The sequence below is a fragment of the Solenopsis invicta genome, unplaced genomic scaffold (assembly GCF_016802725.1).
Source record: "Solenopsis invicta isolate M01_SB unplaced genomic scaffold, UNIL_Sinv_3.0 scaffold_266, whole genome shotgun sequence".
NCBI lineage: Eukaryota > Metazoa > Arthropoda > Insecta > Hymenoptera > Formicidae > Solenopsis > Solenopsis invicta.
Genome location: NW_024105260.1, coordinates 17,713 through 41,248, shown reverse-complemented (window position 1 = coordinate 41,248; position 23,536 = coordinate 17,713). Strand labels below are relative to the sequence as shown.

Here is a 23,536-nt window from a genome sequence, read left to right as displayed (position 1 = left end):
AAATTAAATTAAATAGAAAAACTCTCGCAATATTATTTATTTTACCTAGTAGTTTTATATACTACTTGTGTGCAAAACTGTTGGTTCTTAAATCTTGAAACCTTAATTTCTTCTTTAATTTAAACTACGCACACTAACTTGCGCGTTAATAAGGTTTAAGTTGAGTAATTAAATAAAGTAAAAGCGTTACTTTAAGTCCCACACGCCTGGGATCAATTCTCATTATGACAAGGCTTTCCGTTAAGCCGCTACATGAGTGTTATATTATGTAATAATTAAAATTAAGAAAGTAAATAATGTACTTTTAACTTTGATTGGAATATAAGCTAACGAGATACCAGAAGATATAAGAAATTGCTTATAGATTAATTTATATATTGTGTAAATTTAAATATTACTGTTACATATATTATGATTGGTTCCTTAAATCTAGTGATAGACAATATATAAAGAGAAAGTTATAAACTCATAATCTTTGTAATAACTATTACTTTATTATAATATAATAATGTAAATATAGTCTTGTGATTTAATCGACGTTGTCCTCAGGCTACTTGGCGAGCTCCTTGATTTCCACCGGGCCTCCAGATGGAGATAATCTCTGTCTTGAGTCCAGCCTCTCCGCTACAATCTTCAGTTGTCTTGGGCTTTCACAAGTTTTTAGTTTAGTCTGTAATGAAATCCATTTCATAATCTTAACAAATGACGGCGGTTGCAAGGTTAGATAAGCCAAGATGATTGGTGGTGTCCAATTGGGTCTGTTCACAACTGGGGCTCACCCAATGTAACACTTGTAAGATATACGTTATGAAAGTAATTACGCAATACTTTGCGTAAATTAAAGATTAAGTTTCTTTAACATTTAAGTAACATTGTAAATTATTATAATTTTCTAAGTTATTATAACTATTACACAGGTAGTAACACTTGAATTTTATTTAAAAAGAAATTAAAGATATTACTGCGTGGGTTATATTGAAAAAATAAAGATATTACCATCTGCATTTTATTTGTTAAAAGTAGTACAACAGTTATTTCAAAGAGCAATATTATAAAGATTTTGTACGTCTTTTTGAAAAAATAAATTTAAATTGGATTAAATTTAAGATATTTATATTTAAGTCAATACCATTTGGGTTGGAATAAAATTTTTCAATGTTAATACAGAGATAGTACAACTTGGGTTTTGTATAGAAGTTAAAGAAAATATCACATGGGTTAGAATATGAAAATTTTTCAATGAGGATACAAAGATAGTACCACTTGGGTTTTATAGAAAAAAGTAAAAATTTAAGGGGTACACACGCGCATACACATACTACATTTCTTTACCTTTTATTGAAAAGTTGTACTGATTTATTGAAAAGTTGTACTGAAAAATTTTTTACTGATATACATTTACATTAACGCTACAATTAAAAAATTATGACTTAGAGGCACGTCTAAGAAAGCAAAGCACATTTTCCCTGATAAAAGTAAGATACGCATCGGAGGAAGATAGAAAGACGACAAAAACAGATTTAATAATGAGCATTTGGTCTAATTAGCTTTGTTTCATTAGCATATTCATGTGCATTTTGTTAATCGTGTATTATAACACTTGTTTTAACACAAATTTGATGCACAGCCCTCTTAAAAGTATAATATTGACTCTAGTTAACGCAAAATGTATATTTTTAACTGCACGTATTATTATAGGCTCATTCAACGCGTTTTTGCACCACACGAACGAATTCGGCAGAAAGAAGTGCCATTTGCCTCGAAAATCGAAATAGTATTTACGATTTTGGTTAGGAAACCTGTCAATCGGTAATCACGATTGCGTTCCATAACCATCACACAATCGCATATATGTAAGGCTAACTAATGTATATGTAAGCGAGCGCCACTCTGTGTCAAAAAGATGAAATGGACAACGCTGAGAAGGATGATGATGACGTTTCTTAAATGAAAATTTCAAGACCTAACTTTACGTCATGATATCCCGCTCGTAGAGCACGGAAAAAGAAGTAAAAATACATTTACAATGCCATTTTATCTAAGCTATCGTTTGAGACTACTCAGAACTTGATCGGTTCAACCGTTACTCAGATTTACTGAGATTATCAGATCTCATGTGCATGAAAATCGCCGATTTGCGTAAAGAAAAGCGGTTTATTTCCTGCGCTGGACTTGGCGACAAGGCGCGACCGCGCCTCTTGATTTGTTAAACATATACAAATTCAATGAGACACGTACCTGTTATGTTGCAAATGGCTCTTGACCAAGTCCCCAGAAGCTAACGCAGCCATCAAGGATAGCTCTGCAGCGAGTACAGTGGCGCAAACAATTCGTGCGAGTTTTTCGGCATTCTGACCAGGTTCCGTGGGATGTCCACCTTTGATTCCCAGCATCCCTAGACACGCTCCTTGTGCCGGTAGAACAGTGCCACCACCAATCGTGCCGACTTCTATACTGGGCATCGTGCAAGTCATGTGTAAATCCTTTTCATCTACACCGCACGATTCCATCACCGTTAAACAATTGCTGCTGCCAATGTTCTGTGCTGGATCTTGTCCAGTGGCGATAAAAATCGCGGTCACAATATTGACAGCATGAGCGTTGTAGCCGCCTATACTGCTTGCCAAGGCTGAATCGATCAAATTCTTCTTAACGTTAAGCTTGATAAGTTCAGGCACCGAGGTCTTCAATACCCACGCTATAACATCCGCGGGTATAACCGCTTCGCATATCACGCTTTTACCTCTTCCTTCGATCCAGTTAACGGCCGCAGGTTTCTCGTCGGTGCAGAGGTTCCCACTGAGGGAGATTATCTTCATATCCGAAAAATATGTTTGCAATTTCTGTAGAGACTTTTGCGTCCCCTGTGGTACCATGTTCATACCCATGGCGTCGCCAGTCGTGGCAATAAAGCGTAGATGCAGATCTCGACCGGCTATTCTTGAATTAATTTTTTTCAAACGAGCAAAGCGACTAGTTCGATCAAAGCTATTCTTCAACTCTTGAAAGTTCTGCGGCTGTTTTATCCATGACATCGCCTCACACGTGCGCACGATGTCTGGGAATTGTACTACGGGTGCTCGGGTCATCCCGTTAGCTATTACGCAGGTGGTTACGCCGCATTTTCGAAGCGCACGACTGCCGCGATTGGTTGACGCTACCAGACAACCCTCCGTCGTTGCCATCGGCACGTAATAGAGCTGGCTATCGATTAACAACGGTCCAACAATGCCAACAGGTACCGGCACGTAACCGATCACATTCTCACAGCAGGCGCCAAGTAGTTTGTTGTAATCAAAGTTCTTATACGGCAAACCGGTTATCTTCTTGGTGAACTTGTCGGTAAAACACACAATTTGACGTCCAATATTGACGTCACGATCCGGATTATCAACCTCTTTTTCCAACTGATATACAGTTATGACATCGATTCATCAACTGTATCACTTCCTCGTTCGTCAAGGTTTTGGCTCCAAGCTTATACGTAAAATAAAATATATAATTATATTGTGTATATAATATATAATATCATATTGCTTTATTATTTTCTTATCTGTAACTGATATATCTCGAGACAGTCTTCCTCGAGACACTCCTCCTGGGAGTTTCAGATTTCGGCGATGTATCAGTTTCATCAGAATCATTAGGACCATTATAAATCACGTCGATCTGCATCTCTTTATCGGAATACTCTTTATCGGACTTCCATCCTCCAGACAGAGGAAAGATCGGCTCTCGGATTGTCGGTAACGTTACGTCGGACTTTACATCAGAACGTTCTCGCAACGACGTGCTTGCGATGATGTCATTGAAATTGACCGAACCCTCAAGAAACTTTGCTTTTTCCTCTACTGTCGTCTCTTTCTTCTCCTCTTCCAGCTGCTGCTCCTTCTCTTCTTCCTTTTCTTCTTTTTTTCTTTTTACTTGTTTGGCAACCACATCGTATCGATCATCGAAGCAGACATCTTCTTTATTTACAGTTGTTTTGCATGACAGTAAAGACATTCCTGTGCAACAAAATTTTGAGACCGTTAATGCAAAGGCCGTTACTTTCATATGTTTGCTCCAAAATATTATTAATTCAAAGGACGTGTCAAGAACAGGAAAAGTTTAACTGTAGCAATGTGTGTAATATTATAAAATACAGTAATTAAATAAATATTATATTGTCAAAATGATTAATAAGAAACAATCATATATATAGGTGTTATTTAACAGATATAGAATTATAACTCAATCTTCACACTTAAAACATGACCGTTTCAGCCTTATTTGCCCTTTTTCAACATGCGAACTGAATGGTTTGATTACATAAACTGTGATTAGAATTCATGAGTAATAGACAAAATCGAAAGACAGCAGTCAGTGTATAAAATCATCTAAATATAAAAAAAAATATTTAGATGGACAATTGTAAAACGATAGCTTTTTCTTATATATTATTGCGTCTGCGTAAGCGTCACTATTTGTATTAATTTATGTTTAAATAATTTTATACACTGTCTGCTGTCTTTTAATTTTGTTCATTACTCATGAATTCTAATCATATTTTATGTAATTGAAACATTCATTTTGCATGTTGAAAAGAAGCAAGCAAGCCTGAAACGTTCATGTTTTTAGTGATAAATATCTTGCATCGCACAATATTAGTACATATCATACTTGTTTTCTTTTATAGAGATTCAATGCCTGATCCTCTTACACAAGTTGGGTATAACATCTCATTCCACAATTTCACTTTTCGCAAATAACGAGCATTCCTCGTTTATTAAAAGAAAAAATGAACAAAGCGAGGAAATTGTCCCTGAAAATATATAACTCTCAAATACTATATCCAGAGCAACAAAGTTGTTGAATAGAAACATAAAAGGAGAAATCGTGCGATGACGGAATCACGAATATTTGCTTACCCTAATACAATGATCCGTAAAAATGAACAAAACCAGGAGTTGAAAAAAAAAATTTAAGTTTTGTTTAAGTTTGGTAACAACGAGAGATAAGATCGAGTCGGGACACTCTGGACGGAAACTATTGGGAGTATAAATTAATTCGGTCCGTTTTTTCGTGGTCAAAAATGCATTTATTTCAGAACAAATTAATGAACAGATTAATCAAAGTATCATATTAATCAAAGTATTATCCATCACTGGCTACTACTTTGTCCCACCTCTCAAGCAATTTTCGAAGTCCATTTCGAAAAAATGTTTCGTCTTTTGAAGCGATCCAAGTTAGGAGCCAATTTTCGATTTCTGTGAAAGAACTGAACCAGTGTCCTGCCAAATCGTGCTGCATCCGTCGGAATAACGAGTAATCAGATGGAACGATGTTCGGCGAATACGGCGGGTGCGGTAAAATATCCCATTTGAGCGTTTCCAAATAAGTTTTGACGACTTTTGCGACATGAGGTCGAGCGTTATTATGTAGCAGAATAACTTTGTCATGTCGTTCCTCGTATTCCGGCCGTTTTTCTCGTAATTCACGGCTCAAACAAATCAATTGTAGCCTATACCAATCGCCCGTAATGGATTCGTCAGGTTGTAGCAAATCGTAGTATACAACACCCCTTGGGGTGTTTTTTTGGCTGTCCAGAGCGGGGCTTGTCTTCAACGCTGAAATCACCATTCTTAAAACGTCGAAACCATTCCTTACATGATTTATCAGTTGGAGCATTGTCACCATAAATTTCTACCAGCATTTGATGCGCTTCAGCTGTGCTTTTCTTCCAATTAAAACAGAAAACTAAAATCTTCCGCAAATGCTGCTTAGTTACTACAAAAGTTGACATATTCAACACAGTAAAAAACAGGGGTTTTGTATGAAACTCAAAGCGATATGTACTAAATATTATTGATAAATGTCTAACCTCTCTGAAACCACTGGAATCAGCTGTCACTATGACACATTTGTGGCGACTGGTTGGTTCCCCCTCTATTCGCCTAGTAAGTTAGAGTCTAGGGAAGCCAGGCACGTTCGTTGCCTGCTTGCGCCGTCGCTCACTTGTCTGAGTTAGTCGTGGTTACACACACTCTCTCGTCAGCTCTCGTAGAGCCTTCGCGTCTTCGCGTTAAATAGTGTTAAGTCGCGTCATTATGTATTTCGTTTCTTATTAATAAACTTGTGTTGTTATTTAACAATCAGCGTACTCATTAAGCGAATGCCTTAACGAACATTAAAATTATTGTGGCTAGTCCCCACAATTGGTGACCCCGACGTGATGTCGGCGTTCACGTAGTGCGCGATCGAGAACATTCTCACGAGGTCCGTTGCGTGCCTTCCGCACAGAAGCGAGAGACACGCGACGGCTTTTCGTCTGTTTCAGATGAAATTGCAGCCTGTGCATGATGGTGACGCATAATTAGTGGTCCGATTAAAACTTTTGTGCCATTTTTCAAGACCACACGCCGGCCGGCATAACCATTTATACAGCGGCACGCCATTGGGTGAGGCCATCAGAGCCGATTCTCTATTTGACGAAGCCGTTACCGCCATAGTGTTTCTACGAACGTCCTGTGCAACGGATTTTCTTCCCTGGCGAGGTCGTTCCCGACTTATCGGCTGGCCTCATTCGGTTCAGCAGCTCATCGTAGCTTACTACAGTCCATCGCAGCTCATTGCAGCCATCATAGCTTGTCGCAGGCGGCGAGACCTTTGAGATCTTCCTTGGCAACAGGTGTCCCGCGCCATTCGGCGAGATCGTAAGAGACGACGCGCCATTGGCTGAAGCCATTCCCGCCACTTCGATGCAGAGGCAGCCCGTCCACCGGGAAATCGTCCCCAACGAGGTTGTTTCCTGTTCATCGGCGAGCTTCACCCGGTCCAGCGACTCATCGTGGACCTTTGCAGACAGCCAGACCTTCGTATTGTAACGTACTGTCTTATTTTTCATATCAGGCGTGCGACAGCGCTTCTCCTGTAGCCGGCATTTTAAATCGACCCCCGCACGAAGTGATCGCATTGCAACGTCACTACATCGTTGCATTCATAGTGCGCGTATTAAATGCAAGACATTGCGTGTGATTTTCGCGATGCTTCCGGTCATATTGCTTTCGCCGCCCTTCGCTATTCTCATAACGTTCTTGTGATCTCACATTCTTTTGTTCTATGTGCTCGTGAACGAACTAACCAATTGTGAAAGTAGCGCTTAGCAACATCTCTGTCATTCCCGTTTGTACCTAACCAGTTTTCAACGCAATTTCGTGTGTGCTTTATGATAATCCTTCCTGTTATATCCGATGCTTCTGCATAATATATCATTGCGCTCATTGTGTTGGGCCATCGTAGTGCTCTTTTGCCAATTCGCGTTTAGCGTCACATTCGTTCTCGGCGTCCTAACCACCATTTCTATCGCCATGTCTGATCCGCTGCGAGTGGAAACATATCGCGTTCCCAAAATTCCGCCATTTTGGAAGAGCGAGCCAGAAGCATGGTTTTTACAAGTCGAAGCATCCTTGCGCGTGGCAGGAATTACTGTAGATCGGACGAAAGCGGATTATTTATTAACCGGTGTCAGCACCGAAGTTGTTGCATATATCGCCGATTTGCTAAAGGCGGACCCGTCGCCCGACAATTTATTTGAGCGCCTCAAAGAGCGTATCTTCTCGGTGTATGCAACGTCGTCCAAATCTCGTTTGCGCAGCCTCTTTAAAGGCCAAATACTTGGTGATCAAAAGCCATCTTCTGAATCACATGAAAAACTTTAATAATGAACAGTGCAGTCCAGCGGTTCTCAAATCCTTATTCATCGAACAATTGTCTGATTCTCATAAGGCGATTTTAGCCGCAATTAATGAGCGATTAATGACTTGCAAAAGCTTGCGGAAATCGCTGATAGAATTTCAGAAACTAGTAGTCTTAGTACGTCAATAGCACCATTGGTCGCTTTCGTTAATGATACAACAGACAACACCACACCTTTGTCCGGCGTGGAAAAACAATTAAAGCTGATAACGAAACAGCTCGCGGCCCTTAATAAAAAAAGTTTTCAAGTCGCGGTGTAACCGATTTTTGTTTCGAGGTTGTTTTCGCGCGTGCGTCAGACGCAAAAAAGTCAGGCCTTTGTTTTATTATAAGAAATATGGTGCGCAAGCGACATCTTGTCGCAAGCCATGTACGTGACATGATAAACCGGAAAAGCCGGAAAAACTAAAGCCCTCTCCTCGCATGGAGACGGTCGCAAGAAACGGAGCAAACAAAAACCGTCTCAATGTTTACGATCGCGTTACAGGTCGTCAATTTCTTATTGACACAAGCGCGGAAATATTGCTTCTTCCTGCGTCGCTTTCCGATAGAAAAAACCCGTCGGATCTTAAACTGTTTGCGGCTAATAATTCCTTTATAAACACTTACGACGAACGTCGTCTTACGTTAAATCTTAATCTTCGACGACCCATCACATGAAATTTTTGCATCGCCGCGGTACCTCATGCAATCATCGGTGCGGATTGTCATAAACATTACCAACTCTTGGTAGATTTACACAAGCGCCGACTTCTTGATACGAGCACTAAGCTCTTTTCTACAGGCAAAATATGTTCCGTTCCGGTTACTAGAATCTCTACAGTTAACCGTGACTCTGCTTACGCAAGCATCCTTCTGGAATTTCCAGAAATTACGGAAGTTAGTCAATTAGTTCCTTCCGGAATTTGCGATGTGGAACACCACATTCTGACTACTGGTCCTCCCGTTGCAGAACTTTCTCGACGTTTGGCGCCAGATAAATTGGCAGCGGCAAAAGCGGAATTCAAGCGCCTTGTAGAGCTAGGCATTTGTAGGCCTTCCAATAGCCCTTGGGCTTCACCAATTCATTTAGTCCGTAAAAAAAGCGGGGAATGACGCATTTGTGGCAATTATCGCAGGTTAAATTCTATACCCGTGCCCGATAAATATCCGATTCCCCATCTTCATGATTTCTCCGCAAATCTAGCAGGTAAAACAGTCTTTTTGGTCCTTGATCTTTTTAAAGCATACCATCAAATACCGGTGGCTAAAGAAGACGTGCCTAAGACGGCCGTCATTACTCCATTCGGGTTATTAATATTTATCTTCATGACATTTGGCTTGCGTAACGCAGCCCTGTCTTTCCAGCGTTACATTAATTGCGCTCTTAAGAGGATGCTATAGTGACCGAAGAACTTCCTCAACGTTGGCATTGCAGATTATTTTTCGAGGGAGACCAAGCTATCGCTCTTTGTCCAACGCATAAATCTATCTTTGATTTTCGATTATTTTGCTATCTGCAAAAAGACCTATCAACTACAGTCACTACTCTGCTTGCTATTGTTTACGTGCGCTAAGCGAAATTTGTACACGTACAGCTGTTTACATGTTAAACTTTTTTGTTAGGCTTTTGACTGGAATGACACACAGTCAGTGTTAGAGTTTTCTAAAGTGCGGCCTAGTCTCATTTCATACATATGAGCTACAAAACGTTAGTAAATCACAAAAGTTAACCTCGGTTGACAGATCCACGAGTCGAAAATAAATAAATTTTTAACTTTTTGTTCGATTTTCTCGTAAAATTTACCAGCCCGCACCTTGTTTTGGTGCGTACTTTTATTCTGTAAAAGAATTTTGTGATCTGTAAAGCCAATTCGAAAATTAATGAACACTGTAATGTGTCGGTAATTTCCGTCACTATAGTATCCTCTTAAAGATTTAGATTTCGTTTACGTGTATATCGATGATATTCTTATTGCTTTTTCATCCGAGGAAGAGCATAAGAATCATCTTCACACGGTGTTTCAAAGGTTAAAAAAATACGGGTTATTTTTAAATCCTTCTAAATGTATTCTGGCGCGCATCAAGTAACTTATCTATGACACACGGTTAACCGCGATGGCATTAAGCCGATACCTGAAAGAGTAGTCGCCATTCAAAACCTACCGAAACCACGTACCATAGTCGAACTTCGGCGATTTTTAGGAGCGTTAAATTTTTATAGACGTAGCTTACCTCAAGCAGGGCGCGTCCAAGCTCCACTTCACGTTTATCTTAAGGATTCGCGTAAGAATGATAAACGCGAGATAACATGGACTCCTGATGCTGAAAATGCGTTTGTTTCAGCTAAATCACAACTGGCTAACTGAGCTTTCCTAGCGCATCCGTCCGCTAATTCCGAGACTCGATTAGTGACCAACGCCTTAGACTTCGCGATAGGGGCGGTCCTCGAGCAAAAATATAACAACATGTGGAAACCTTTATCTTTTTTCTCTAAAAAGTTTACTAAGCCTCAACTTAGTTACAGTGCATATGATCGCAAACTTACTGCGATTTATGAATCGATTAAATTCTTTCGACACTTCTTTGAAGGTCGAGATTTTAAGATCTTAACAGATCACAAACTTTTAATCTATGCTTTTAAGCAACGTTCAGATAAAGCCTCCCCGAGGCAACTACGACGGTTATCGTTCATTGCTCAATTTTCCACTAACATCGATTACCTTTCTGGTCCCGATAACGTGGTAGCAGACGGTCTGTCGCGTATCAAAGCCCTTCGATTACCCACCAAGTTTGAATTAATTGATCTTGCCGCACGGCAAAAAGAGGATGACGAGCTTAAAAATTTATTAGCCTCTGATACGTCTTCTCTCAAACTAAAAAATTTTATCTGGGGTGATCCTAACACAGAGCTCTACTGCGAACTGTCCGGAGATTCCGTTCGTCCGTACATTCTAGAATCTCTTAGAAGACAAGTTTTTGAACTCTTCCACAATCTTGCCCATCCGAATGCTAAGGTCACAGACCGCATTATACGTCAGCGATACATCTGGCCTAACCTACATCGTGATGTCACTAAGTGGGCACATGAATGCGTAGACTGTCAAAAGTCTAAAATTTCGGGTCATGTCAAACAAATTCCTGTTCCTTTCGTCGCTCCCGACGGACGCTTTGAGCATGTTTATTTAGATATTATTGGTCCTCTACCTCTGGTTAATAGCTATAGATATTGTCTTATCCTTATAGATAGATTTTCTCGCTGGCCCGAATCTATTCCAATTAGCGACATCACGGCCGATACAATTGCCAAAACTTTTTATGATCATTGGATCGTTCGGTTCGGTTCTCCACAAATTCTAACTACCAACCAAGGAGCTCAATTTGAGTCTCAGTTTTTCACAGCATTATTATTTCTTATTGGTTGCAAACGCATTCGTACGACCTCATACCACCCGCAATCGAATGGTATGATCGAGCAGTGGCATCGCTCTTTGAAAGCGTTAATGTGTCATAATTCGGAAAATTGGGTTAACACCCTTCCAACCGTTCTTCTTGGTCTGCTAACTTACATTTGATTAGATACTCAGGCTTCTCCAGCCGAATTTTTATACGGCACCACGCTTAGAGTGCCCGGAGAATTTTTCCTCCAGGAAGATTTTACTCCAGATCTTCAGATCTTTATCAATGATTTTAGGGAATATATGCGTCAGGTCAAACCAGTTCCCGTAACTCACCATTATAAAAGACGCATTTTCTTCTTTAAAGAACTGAGCTCTTGCTCTCACGTTTTTCTCCGCTACGATGCGGTTAAGAAACCTTTGGAACGGCCGTATTCTGGTCCTTTCAAGGTTATCCAACGGAATACCGACAAGGTTTATACAATTGAAATTAATAATCAACCCGTAAGCGTCTCGGTGGAACGGTTAAAACCCGCACATTTCTTATTAGATAACGTTAGCGAAACTCCTTCCGCGAATTCCCCTTCAACTTCAACTCAACCTAACGATCGTTCCCCTGCAGTAGAACGTCAACCGAGTTCAATTAAGACTTATCCCGCGCAGAAAAAACGCGTGCGATTTAATTTAACTAAATAGTTGTATAACTCTTTTTATTTTATATCCTTGATATACAGCGTTTCTCCGAAACCTTTTTGTAATTAGCTGTTAAGTGTAACATTAGTTTTAACTTTATCAGTTTGTAAGCCTCGCACTACAACTATATTGTAATCCTTTAGTTAGCGTTTAAACTCATACTTTTATGTATTACTTGTGACGATGCACCCCGTATAAAGCATCGTCCTGGCGAACATCGGCTGGAAAGGCCGCCGGGCCATAACCGGGGGTGCCTCGGGCACCCGTTTTTAAGACTCCGAATACCGCGATACCGCCTGGCGACAAACACCGACAGAGGAGACGCGCCGAGCCATCGCACGCACTGAGTCGGCGCGCACGCGCACTCGGAGGACACGCGGTCCTCCCTACCCCGACGACTCCGCCGTCAAGCGCCGAAAAGATAACGGAGGCGAGCGATTTAATTTAACTAAATAGTTGTATTTGGTTAAATTAAACTCTTTTTATTTTATATCCTTGATATACAGCGTTTCTCCGAAACCTTTTTGTAATTAGCCGTTAAGTCTAACATTAGTTTTAACTTTATTAGTTTGTAAGCCTCGCACTACAACTATATTGTAATCCTTTAGTTAGCGTTAACATTCATACTTTTATATATTACTCTTCCTTTGTTAACACTCGGGGGGGGGGGGGAATATGTGGCGACTGGTTGGTTTCTCCTCTATCCGCCTAGTGAGTTAGAGTCTAGGAAAGCCAGGCACGTTCGTTGCCTGCTTGCGCCGTCGCTCACTTGTCTGAGTTAGTCGTGGTTACACACACTCTCTCGTCAGCTCTCGTTGAGCCTTCGCGTCTTCGCGTTAAGTAATGTTAAGTTGCGTCATTATGTATTTCAGTTCTCATTAATAAACTTGTGTTGTTATTTAACAATCAGCTTACTCATTAAGCGAATGCCTTAACAAACATTAAAATTATTGTGGCTAGTCACCACACATTTATAACAACCAGAGCCATCTTTTGAAAACGGACCGAACTAATTTATACTCCCAATTTAAAAACATAAAATTAAAATTTATAACACTGGCTTTTCATGAACTGAAAGAATGAATCATATAGAAAGCGAGTCCTAAATAAACGGACGATATAAAAAACTAAGATTGAAATTTTCCAGAAAGGGAAATCGGTAGATAACAAACTACTTAGGCGATTGGGCGACGCAACTGTTCGCCACTCCTAAAATTAAGTAAACTCAGCAGAAGACGAAAGACTAACCAATGAGAGATCATCCGAAAAGATGATTGATAGTGAACGTTGGTTAATTATTCAACGAACGAACCCGAAATTTTGGAAATAGTATAATTTACAAAAAAAAAGAGAAATCTCAAAAGCTTTACCCAACCAAATCTCCATCTCACCCACTTGATCAATTCTATATCTTTTTCTAAGACCTAAAAAATGTCCAATTTCCTAGTACTTGTCGTCACTTAATTCCTTCAAGTTTTGACTCGAAGCTATACACGTTATTTTTTAAATCGTTTTAAAGTTAGAATCTGTGCGCGAGAATTTCATCTACAACTTTTGTACGCCAAACCGTCTAGTTTCAAGATCGTTCTCCATTAGCAACTTGCAAGAGCAAAAAACGTTATTTCTCTGCTACTATAAGTAAGTTACTCATTTTTTTGTTTTTCTGTTTTTTTCTTCAATTTGTCATTCAAGTACCTAGGAAACGATCGCTAATGAGTAATCACGGACATTCATGTCCTATCTTCTCGCTCAGGATATTATTATTATTATTATTATTGGTATCAAAATTCCCTCTTCAAATTAATATAGAGCAATTTCCATTCAAAATAATTCCCGATTTTCTCTCTTTGTACAGAAATAATTGTCCTTTTATTTGAGACGTGATTGTTACTGTATATGAAAATTTATTATTATTGTATGTGACTTTTGTCTCAGACGGCACTAGCACTTGGTACGGCGTTCGACATTGCCTTGGGGCGTACTACCCGAAGCCGATGCGGACGCGTTGGCTTTGACCTTGCCTAAGGGTGTGTTTACCCTGAGTCGAACTAGTTATATTTTTGCGTATGGTCGTGAATTTGCCTAGGAGCAACCGTCTACGGCAATGTATAGAACGATTGCCCTGAGTCACGATTTATAAAATGACAATGTAATAAGGTTCGAACACTACCGTGGTTTTTAGCGGACTGGTAGCGAGAAAGCCTTTTGCCTTATTTTATAATTTTCGGCTTTCTGAGCTTGTGTCCCGATTGGTCTCGATTTCCAAGATCCTTATCTCTATTGGACAATATGGATCTTCGGATTCCAAGCGCGGCAAATAAATGCCGGGCGGTTAGGACCGACGGCTGCCACGAGCTCAAGATTAGAGACACCAATGTTTCTTTAATGATAGTTGTTTATGATTTTGGTATTTGGACAATTGCGGCATCGACGTCGCAATATCGGAATAACGTATTTGAATAAATCCTGTGTCAACAGAAAATGAGTGTCCGAATCCCTTTCAATGTCTAAGATTTTCTCTTTTTGTGTTGCGCTTTAACTGTACCGTGCCGTCCGATTGCATTTTATTTTTTTGTGTGAATGCATATATTTGTTTGTGTCCGCATGAATATGTGTGTATATGTATGTGTCGTGCATGACTTGACGTATGTGCGACTATATGTATAACAGTGTTCTTTTATCCGAAAGAAGGTGACGGGATGGGTTAATTAAATAATTATTTGACGCTTAGAACTCCTTATAAATTAAATTAACATGTATTTTGTTATTTTGATGATACATAATAAAACCTTAGATCTATATATTTGTGAGGAATGTGACAAATAAAATTACAGATATTGTAAAAATTGTAAAAAAAATTATTCTTTATACATACGTACTTATAATTATTTATAATGTACGTAGAATTATATAAAAGTTAGTGGGATTTTTTAAAATTGTTACGTATATTTTTTAAACTATTTTTAATTATTTAACATTAAGTACGTCATTATGAAAGAATATTAGAAAATTTAAAAATGCTCTTCTATTATCAATCGAATTAAAAGTTAAAGAGCACGAAAGATGTATTTGCCATAAAAATTTACAATGAATGTTTGAACGTCAAAGTGTTACAATTTTTACATATGTTCTGTGTCCAATTTTAATTAATAAAAAAAGAGCATTTTTTAATTTCTTTATTTTTTCAATAGTAGATTTACAAAAAAAAAAAAAATTGTTCTGAGGGATCAAACCTGAAACCCTTCAGCATACTAGCCACGTATTTTATCACAGAGATACATGGCCAACTTGACGAGTCTTCTTCCATAACGGTACTATACGTGCTAAAAGTATTTTATCATTTTCTCAAAAATAGCTGAATTCTACTGTAGTAATGTATAAATAAAAATTACAATCCTATTACATTTTATTAAATCGGTGACCAGGGACTACTGAGTTCCCATCGTTAGCGCTATTTTGCAAAATATTCGTCGCATAGCCAACGCGCTGTGGCAACGTCGCAATAACTTCGCTGGAACGCACGCCGGTTGGCACGCTGCTTCTCGAACCGTAGAGTATTCGCTCGCACGAGCATTCAAACTGTTACTGTAAATTCGGCGATAAATAAAATATTGTGAATCACTAAGCACGACTTATTAAACTAACCTTATTTTGATAAGGAGAATGAAAGAATAGTTAGTTTAATAAATCGTGCTTAATGATTCACAATTAGTCACAAAATTTTATTTATCGCCGAATTTATAGTAACAGTTTAAATGCTTGTGCGAGCTAGACAGAGACACGACGTGTATGCTCGTTTTCTGCATGTGCGACACGGCGCGACAGCGCGGCGACTAATGCGTGCGAGCGCGTATGTTCGAGTCTTTTGTACATTCTCCGGCGAAAAGCAGCCGGGGAGCTATTCCTCTCTACTTCTTTCTCGAGGAGTCTCGCCTTCTCGATTTATCCTCTTCTGTCTCGAGCGTTCTCTTTCTTTCTTATAACAGACATAGTTTTGTTTTCAGGTACGAATTTCGATTTTTGTGTCGCAGAGCCGAGTTTGCGACGCGCGCGCGCGTGTGCAACGTATCACTATATATACGTTTCCTACTTATATATGTATTATATACATATATATATATATATATATATATATTATATATATATTATATATATTATAAATATATTATATATATATATATATATATATATACATATATATTGTGACGTGACAGTTTCATCTGCCTCTTCGTCCTCCGCCTAAGCGTAACGCAAGGAGGCGCGTATGACCGGGTCGGGCACTCAGCAAGAGAGTGAAATCTCCGGCGGGACTGCGTAGCGTATTATTTTCATTTACTCATTCGCGGCTTATTTCACGTAACCGCGGGCACCTCGACAAACGTCGCCTAAGAACCAACAGCGGCGAGGGAGATAGACAGCGGCAAAAAAAGGAGAAGGCGATCGTCCAGGGCCGGCGCACGGAAAGCCGCCGACGGAGAGGAGGACGAGACAAGACGTGGCGACAGATAAGCGCCACGCAAAAGAGGCTCGCAAGTGGCACGGCTGATGGACAGGCTGGGGTGGACGAACGGCCAGGACGAGGGCCATCGAATCCCAATGAGAAATGATACATCGAACCGATGTCGAATCGATATCGATTTGATCAAATTTCATCGATGTGATTTTTCCGGGTTATTGAACATCGAAATCTCAAATATTTCGTAATTATTTCGATGTCATGATATTCGTATTTGTTGGTAGCAGTAATAATACAATATAATGTTTCTTTCAAAATTTTCATGTTTTTCCTTGTTTTTATTGAATATCCATTTGTTGTCGATTCGATATCAATTCGATACTCGCAAGAGTTGCAGTGAAAAGCGACGCGGCGCGGTGCGTCATCGCGCCGCGATCTGCTCCTCTAACCTCTTTTCGTCTTTCGTCCCTGAGTCCGTTTGGGGCCGCATACATGTCGGACGTGTTCGCCCGTTACTCATATTTTTGTACCCGTCGATTGCATCACAATCGGCAACGTGATTGTTCTCGTGCACAGACTTTGTCTTCTTAACATTTGCTTTCTTGCTACTTGATATTCGTCGAATACATCATTGATTTGCGAAGGATAGCCGTATCATTCCCAGTTCTGTGGTGTGATTGATTTGTTAGTCATAAACCATTACATTACTAGTTACTTAGTTTGTTTAATATATTTATTATAGATTCATATAACAAGGCTGCTGCTTAAAGCAAAGGATATGTGTAGAATTCTAATTATGAAACAGACTGTCGTGAGTTAGGTAGAGGGCATAGAATAAAACGAAAGGCACAACGTTTAGACTTTGAGTCTGAAAATGAATCAGACTCTGGATCGCAAAATGTTAGAGTAAAAAAAACAAGGCGTTCAACCAACAAGAGTTTTTCAAAACTAAAGCAACTAGTACCAGTACCTCCTCCTGTTCCTTTGATTGCATCACGAAGATTCAGCATCTCTCCGCATGATTTAGTGCGCCAGCATACTTCCCAGAAGAAACAATCACCGAAGAAGATAAATATTTGCAAATTTCAAAATGATAAAGAAAATCAAGTGACCAAACGTATCATGAACATAGGGGAAAAAATGCAGGAAGAAAAAATGAAAATACCGTGCTCTCTGAAAAACTTTGTCAGTTATTATCGAATACAAATATTCAAAAACCTTGCAAAACATCCCTGCATCAAAATAAAGAGACATCTGACCATAAAAATGTAAACGATTGTGATTTATTGGAAAATCAAAATTTTGGAGTCCATCAAAATTTTGAAAAGTTTATTGAAAATAGTCAATTCACTTCAAAGAAGGAAATTGTTTGAACATTGCCTATCTTCTATAGATAAACTTCTTTCGCCCAGCTCATCCAAAAAGAGTAATTTATCAAGTGAGTTGAAACGATCAACTAATCCTTTGCGAAGTCTACCATTTTCTGCTGCAGGCACAAGTTCATCTTTCAAGAATGAAAGCAGTTGTTCATCTAAGAGTAAGAAAGCAGGTAAGAAAATAAATTAAGGAAAAATTATTGTTATAGGTATAAATATGATTTATATTTCTTTTGATTTATGTATCTTTTCATTTGCAGATGTTTCTCTTATACATCTCATCACAACATTTCATAATGAGGTAAAGAGAGAATTAAAAGAATTGAATAGCAAACTTGATTTTGCTTTAACGAATCAGGAGAAACTATGCAGATACATACTTCCGAGTGACAAAGTCATTAAAAGACAGGATTCCCTTCGCTTCCAGTTCAATCTGAAGAAGAATTAAATGCTTTGGAAACATTTTTATGTAATGATGGAAATTTATCAGCTGCAGTAAGTTTTTTATTGTGTTGTTGCCAAAAGTAATGACTATGTTTTAAAGAAATTACGTAATTTTATATTTTCTTTTGCAGAGTATATATCTTGGAAGATTTGTTAATAAAAATAGTCTAGACGGTTCAGTCAGGAAACTATTAAGAAATGTTGTATGCAACAATGTTGCTAACAAATTTAGCTTTCAAAGAACGAAAGGAAAGAAAAAGTTTGAAACTTTGAAGATATGGGAACTTATTCTAGGTGAGCAAAAATACTTACGGTATTTCTGTTGACTTGAAAATGTAATATTATTGTTATATATTTTTTCATTTAAGAAACTTTACTATAATTAAAAGATGGTAAAAGTTCAGGTATTGCTATTTTATTTCTTCTATTTTTAATATTGATACAACTTAGTGCACTTAAGACAAAATAACTCATGTTTTAATTTTTTTAATTTTTATACTTTTTTTTGAAAAGAGTTTTTGTCTTAAAATTTTTGGAATAAAATTCTATACACTTGCTAGAATCTTTACTAATAAGATTTTTTATCTTAAATATTTAAAATATACTATTAGCACCAAAAATTGAGTATATAAAAATCTAATTGTCTAGTTGTAGAAAAATAAAATAATTTTTTAAAAATGTTGACAAAATATTAACTGGTTTCTTAAATGATCTTAACAAGTCTGAAATTATTTTTGCAACTTAATAATATAATGTATTTATTTACAATGTTTAGGTGCACTACTTTTATATTTCGAAATGGAAGAAATGTCTGCAGCTGAAAATGTCGCAAAATTATGGCTGGCCAACGCTCCATGGCGCACACAATCAGATGGGATTATTGATCGTCGCCAAACGTGTAAAAAATAGTATGTGTAAACTGAGTTTATTGAACCTACGAGAGATTTGATGAAAACGTTTTGTAAAGGCAACTGAATTTTCTTTGACTAAATTATAAAATAAAACATTTATACGCCAGTGTAAAGGAAAAGATGGAAAAAATGCAGCAACATAATATGTTGTGGATCGAGGTGCAATTTTTAAAAAAGCCAGTTGACATTTTGTGTTCCTGTAGACAGACTCTTATGTACACTTACGTTTTTGCTTATTATGTGAAAAAGAACAATCAGTCTGTGATTTTTGAAGAGAACCAAAAGGATTTGGAGAGCGCTAGAGGAGTGCCCCTCTGAATATCTTGAAAGAGATATCACGAGCGAAAATCTGACAGGTATTAAACAAAAGGTTCAGGATAAATATTGATACTGGGATAACCAGAGAAAGGTGCTTTTCGAACTTGTCCATGAAGGGTACGAGAAGAGATGGTGGGATTATAAAGAATAGAGGATTTTTGCTAGTTTTATTTCTTGGGGTGATCAGAAATCCTCTTCCTTCCCACCTCTGCCCCAGCTGTGATAAACCAAGAAAGAGTTAACAAGAGACAAAAATGGAGCATGTCACAAGTGATTATAAAACGTGTTATTTGCATTTTATGCTCTGTAGCAACACGTATAATGTCGTTTATGAATTAATATTGAACTCAAATTATTAAAATTTAATTCCGATCATAAAACAAGCTGATTGGACAATATTTTGATTTGCGCTTGCTGTGTCATTGTAGATTCTTGATCCTTGATAAAAATGCCCTATTGTTTTAGGATTTTAAGAAAAAGTTATATTCCTTAAGACAAGAGTTGTGTCATTCTTTGCTAAACATACCTGGCATGTTTGCGATGTAAAATAACTTGGCTAAAAATTTACTGTTTTATTTAGCATGTTTTATCTGACATTACGCTGTCGAAAGCTTTCGAATTCTAAGAACTTATTTTCTTCCCCTTAATTTTAAGGATAACTAAATAAGTTAAAAATAAGTCATGTACAATTTAAACAAATCGTCCCAAACTACTTTATTCTATTTTGGATCTGAATACTAGTACAGATCCGATAGTCTGATACTCTTTTTTTTTGTCATTTTCTTCTATATCTAATATATAGTTCTATAGTTATTTTTCATACATTTAAAGAATTTGTTGTTTTTTGTTGCATTTTTAAAAATGTATTTTTTTATTATCTACTGTACGCATTTATTCTTGTTTAATTTAGATAATGTTTATTTTTTATTATAATAAATATTTTATTTCGTTAAATATCTCTTTAGTCTTTTGTGCAATCTTCATTTTATTATGTTTAATATAATACATATAATATTTATGTTATTTAATAAAACTGCAACGAAAATGTATTGTGTGCTGCAACCTTTTTTCCGTTGACCGTACACCCTGCTAATTTAATCTAACTGTAATTTTTAAAGTATACCTGATGGTTAGTTAACATTATTTCTCGATATTTTGACATCAAAAACGACGATAAACAACGTCAGCTTGTTACTTAGAATATTTGATTTTGGCGTCGAATTAATGTCAACTTCATTATTATTTTTTGGGTAGTGATCATGTAACTTTCCTTAGAGCGAAAAGGTAAAAAGTGAAAAATTTTGCTATTAACTTCAATGGCGAAAGATTTCACCTTTCCGCCCTAGGAAAAGTTACATGATCGATACCCGGCGGGTACAATGAAACATTTTGTTGAATTGACATCGATTCGACGTCAATACGATATCGATGATTGATGTCGGATTGACATCAATTCGATGTCGTTGATCGAAACTGTGACCACCTGAATCGAAATTGATGTGAGGATCGATATCACATTTCGATATCAAATCGACATCAAATTGATGTCGATTTGATATACCATTTCTCACTGGGAATGCCGGCTGTCCATCGAGGACGATAGCGACGAAGAATTGTCGCAGGAAAATTCTGCTGCTGTCGTCCGCGAGGACGACGAGAGCGACAAGGATGTCGAATGCCGACGGGGACCGCACGACACCTGTGGAGACCCGACACTGTGCTGCCGTGACGTCATGGCTAGATAAGGGCGGCCGCTGATAGGCCGCGCCGCTTGGCGCAAGGATATCGCGCACCCTGTGGGAGGGGTAGCGCTCATCGATCGCGCATCGAGCGCGATCCTCTCGGCTTTTGCGTGCGACCCGGCGTTCGGCGTACCTGGTGCTATCGGAAACGAGCGAGTGGGATATCGTCTTGAGCTATCGGAAAGCGGTTATTGGGTGTCCGGCGATCTCTGCCCGGGGTCCCGCAGACGAGGAAGAGGACCGTGCCGAGAGTCGAGGTGACCCGTCTAACCGCTGTGTAAAGCCACAAATTGTCTGTGTCGACCGGCTCGCGCTCTGAGGTGGAGCCATTAGTTTAGTGTGTGAGTGCGTCCACCGCGTGGCGATTGAATGCATCTTGTTGCTTGGTGTTTGGCTGGCTCTTCACCTTAAGCACGAGACCTCGTCAAGGCACCCAGCTGTCGGCTGTCGTGTGTGTTTGAGCCGTCCCGCCGTAGAAGCTTGCGAACGACCGGTTTCTCGGAAAGCCGCAAAGCCCTCGCGCACGTGCGCGAGTCGTGTTACGGCCGTGATCGCACGGCCGCCCGAATTATCGGTGCGTTGTTGTCTCGCGCGTGTCGGATTAATTTTGTAGTGCGGTTCCAGCAACTGCGTTGTCGCCAGCGCGAATCTTTTTACTGTACTTTGTCTCTGAATTACTTGGTTCGTCTTAGCGAAGGCTCGGCTATCGCGTTCTCGCCGCGCCGTTCAGAACGCGCGTGATTGGCTGGCGTGTTCCGCGCGGGACCAGTCGCCGTAGTCAGCGCGTTGGACGTACTTGTGGTATGAGTTGAAATAATTCCCGCGTTCTGCTTAATTCTTTTTGGCCAACCCCTTATCTCTTTCGTTTTTCTGCTTTGCGTTGGCTTATCATTTTCCCTTATTTTGCTGTATGCCGTCTCTATATTATGTACTACAATACATGTGATTTCTACCTGTTATATCGGCCTGATTTTACTTAATTTCTCGCCTACCCGACTCCTCCCGTAAGAGAGCCGCTTCGTCCCTGTCTCCGCTACCCCGCCCCTCTATTGGTTAGAGGAGCTAGCTGGCCGCGTGCGAGCGACGATTTCGCGCTTTGGAATGACGAGCCATCGCGTGGTGTAAATCCGCGTTTGGTGTTAAAGAGTGTACCCGGCGACGCGACCGGTATAATCGCGTCTGGCGCCCAATTTCGTGATTTGGTGTGAACATCTTTATCGGTTCGTTCGTCGCTCATGCGCGTGTCGCGCGTAATTCCTTTGTTTGATCGCGTATTTTGCTGCTGCTCTCCGGCGTCAAGAAAATACGTGACAAAATTTGGCGCCCAACGTAGCGCGCCAGTAAGAATTTCTTTTCTACGGTCTTCGCGAGACACGGGCGTAGCAATTGAGAATTTTTTTTACGTGGACTAGCTGCGGAGACACGGGCCGGCGAGGAATTCTATGTTGAGTGTGAGTAATTTTTTTTGTTTTTCCTGAGCAAGTGTTGTGTGCGTCCTGTATTTTGTACTTTCCTGTTCTCGCTAGAATTTTGATAACTTATTGCAAGCCATTTTCCGCTTTCAATTATTTAACACTGCTAACCTTTAACAAATAGCATCGAAATTTCTCGAGACCATATTAACCATGTTTTATTGCTAATATTATTATGCGGTTGGTACCGTCTTGATTTTCGCGTGTGAACATTATTTTCCCAAGTGTGAGTAACAGTTGTGCTATTACATTTATTATTTAGGATTCTGTGACTTGGTATCGGCAAACAGTGCCGCGAATATTTCGTCGTGTTTAATGTTCGAATAGTTGTGAATATAATTTCGTGGCAGTGGAATTTGCTGCTCAGTGCCGATTATAGTGCTTGGCGTAGAAGTAAACACGCCGAGGAATTTAGGGGGAGGGCGTGCTGTCGAAGTGTCGTGCCGTGTTTACGCGTTCGGATATCGCGAATATTTTGAATCTTAGAATACGCTTTGAGCGTCCGTTTATTTTCGCTTCGGCTATCGTTATCGTTTTCGTGAGATATCGCCGTGCAATTTCGCGCGTGGAAATCGGTCGGTCGCGCGGGGGGATAACATCGCTTAAGAATGAGTTCGACTAAGTACGACGATGAGTGGATTTTTACCGCCACCCTCGAACAATTAATTGCCGCGCTTGAGGAGCAGGGGTTCTCAATCCGCGCTCGCGTTAAGATTACTGTGCCACATGCGGAGGACGCGCGTAGGCAAATCGTTCGTTGGCGCGGACGGCGCACAAGGGTTACCGGATTTCGGACATCTAAATCTCCCCGAGGGGGAGGTACCGCGATCGGACAGTCGCTTCGAGGCCGCGATGAGACCGCTGGCGAGCGTGCACGCGTCCGGGGGAGGCGGGGGACGTCGACCACCGGGATCAAATGACGCGGCCGCCGCTTACAACATCATGCGGCGTTGAAATTTAAAGTTTTTCGGCGCGCGGTGGGAGGACGTGGAAACTTTTTTATTACGAAT

General features: G+C 39.5%; 1 long non-coding RNA gene and 1 pseudogene across 1 annotated transcript; one reads left to right on the top strand and one right to left on the bottom strand.

Moving 5' to 3' along the window:
- Positions 1-459: 459 nt before the first annotated feature.
- LOC113003384 lies at positions 460-4,245 on the bottom strand (annotated as a pseudogene).
- An 11,874-nt stretch (positions 4,246-16,119) lies between these two features.
- Positions 16,120-19,894, top strand: LOC105208167. Its single transcript, XR_005576650.1, has 3 exons — positions 16,120-17,812; positions 17,900-18,377; positions 18,859-19,894. It is a non-coding gene; the product is annotated as an uncharacterized LOC105208167 (long non-coding RNA).
- The last annotated feature ends 3,642 nt before the right edge of the window (positions 19,895-23,536 follow it).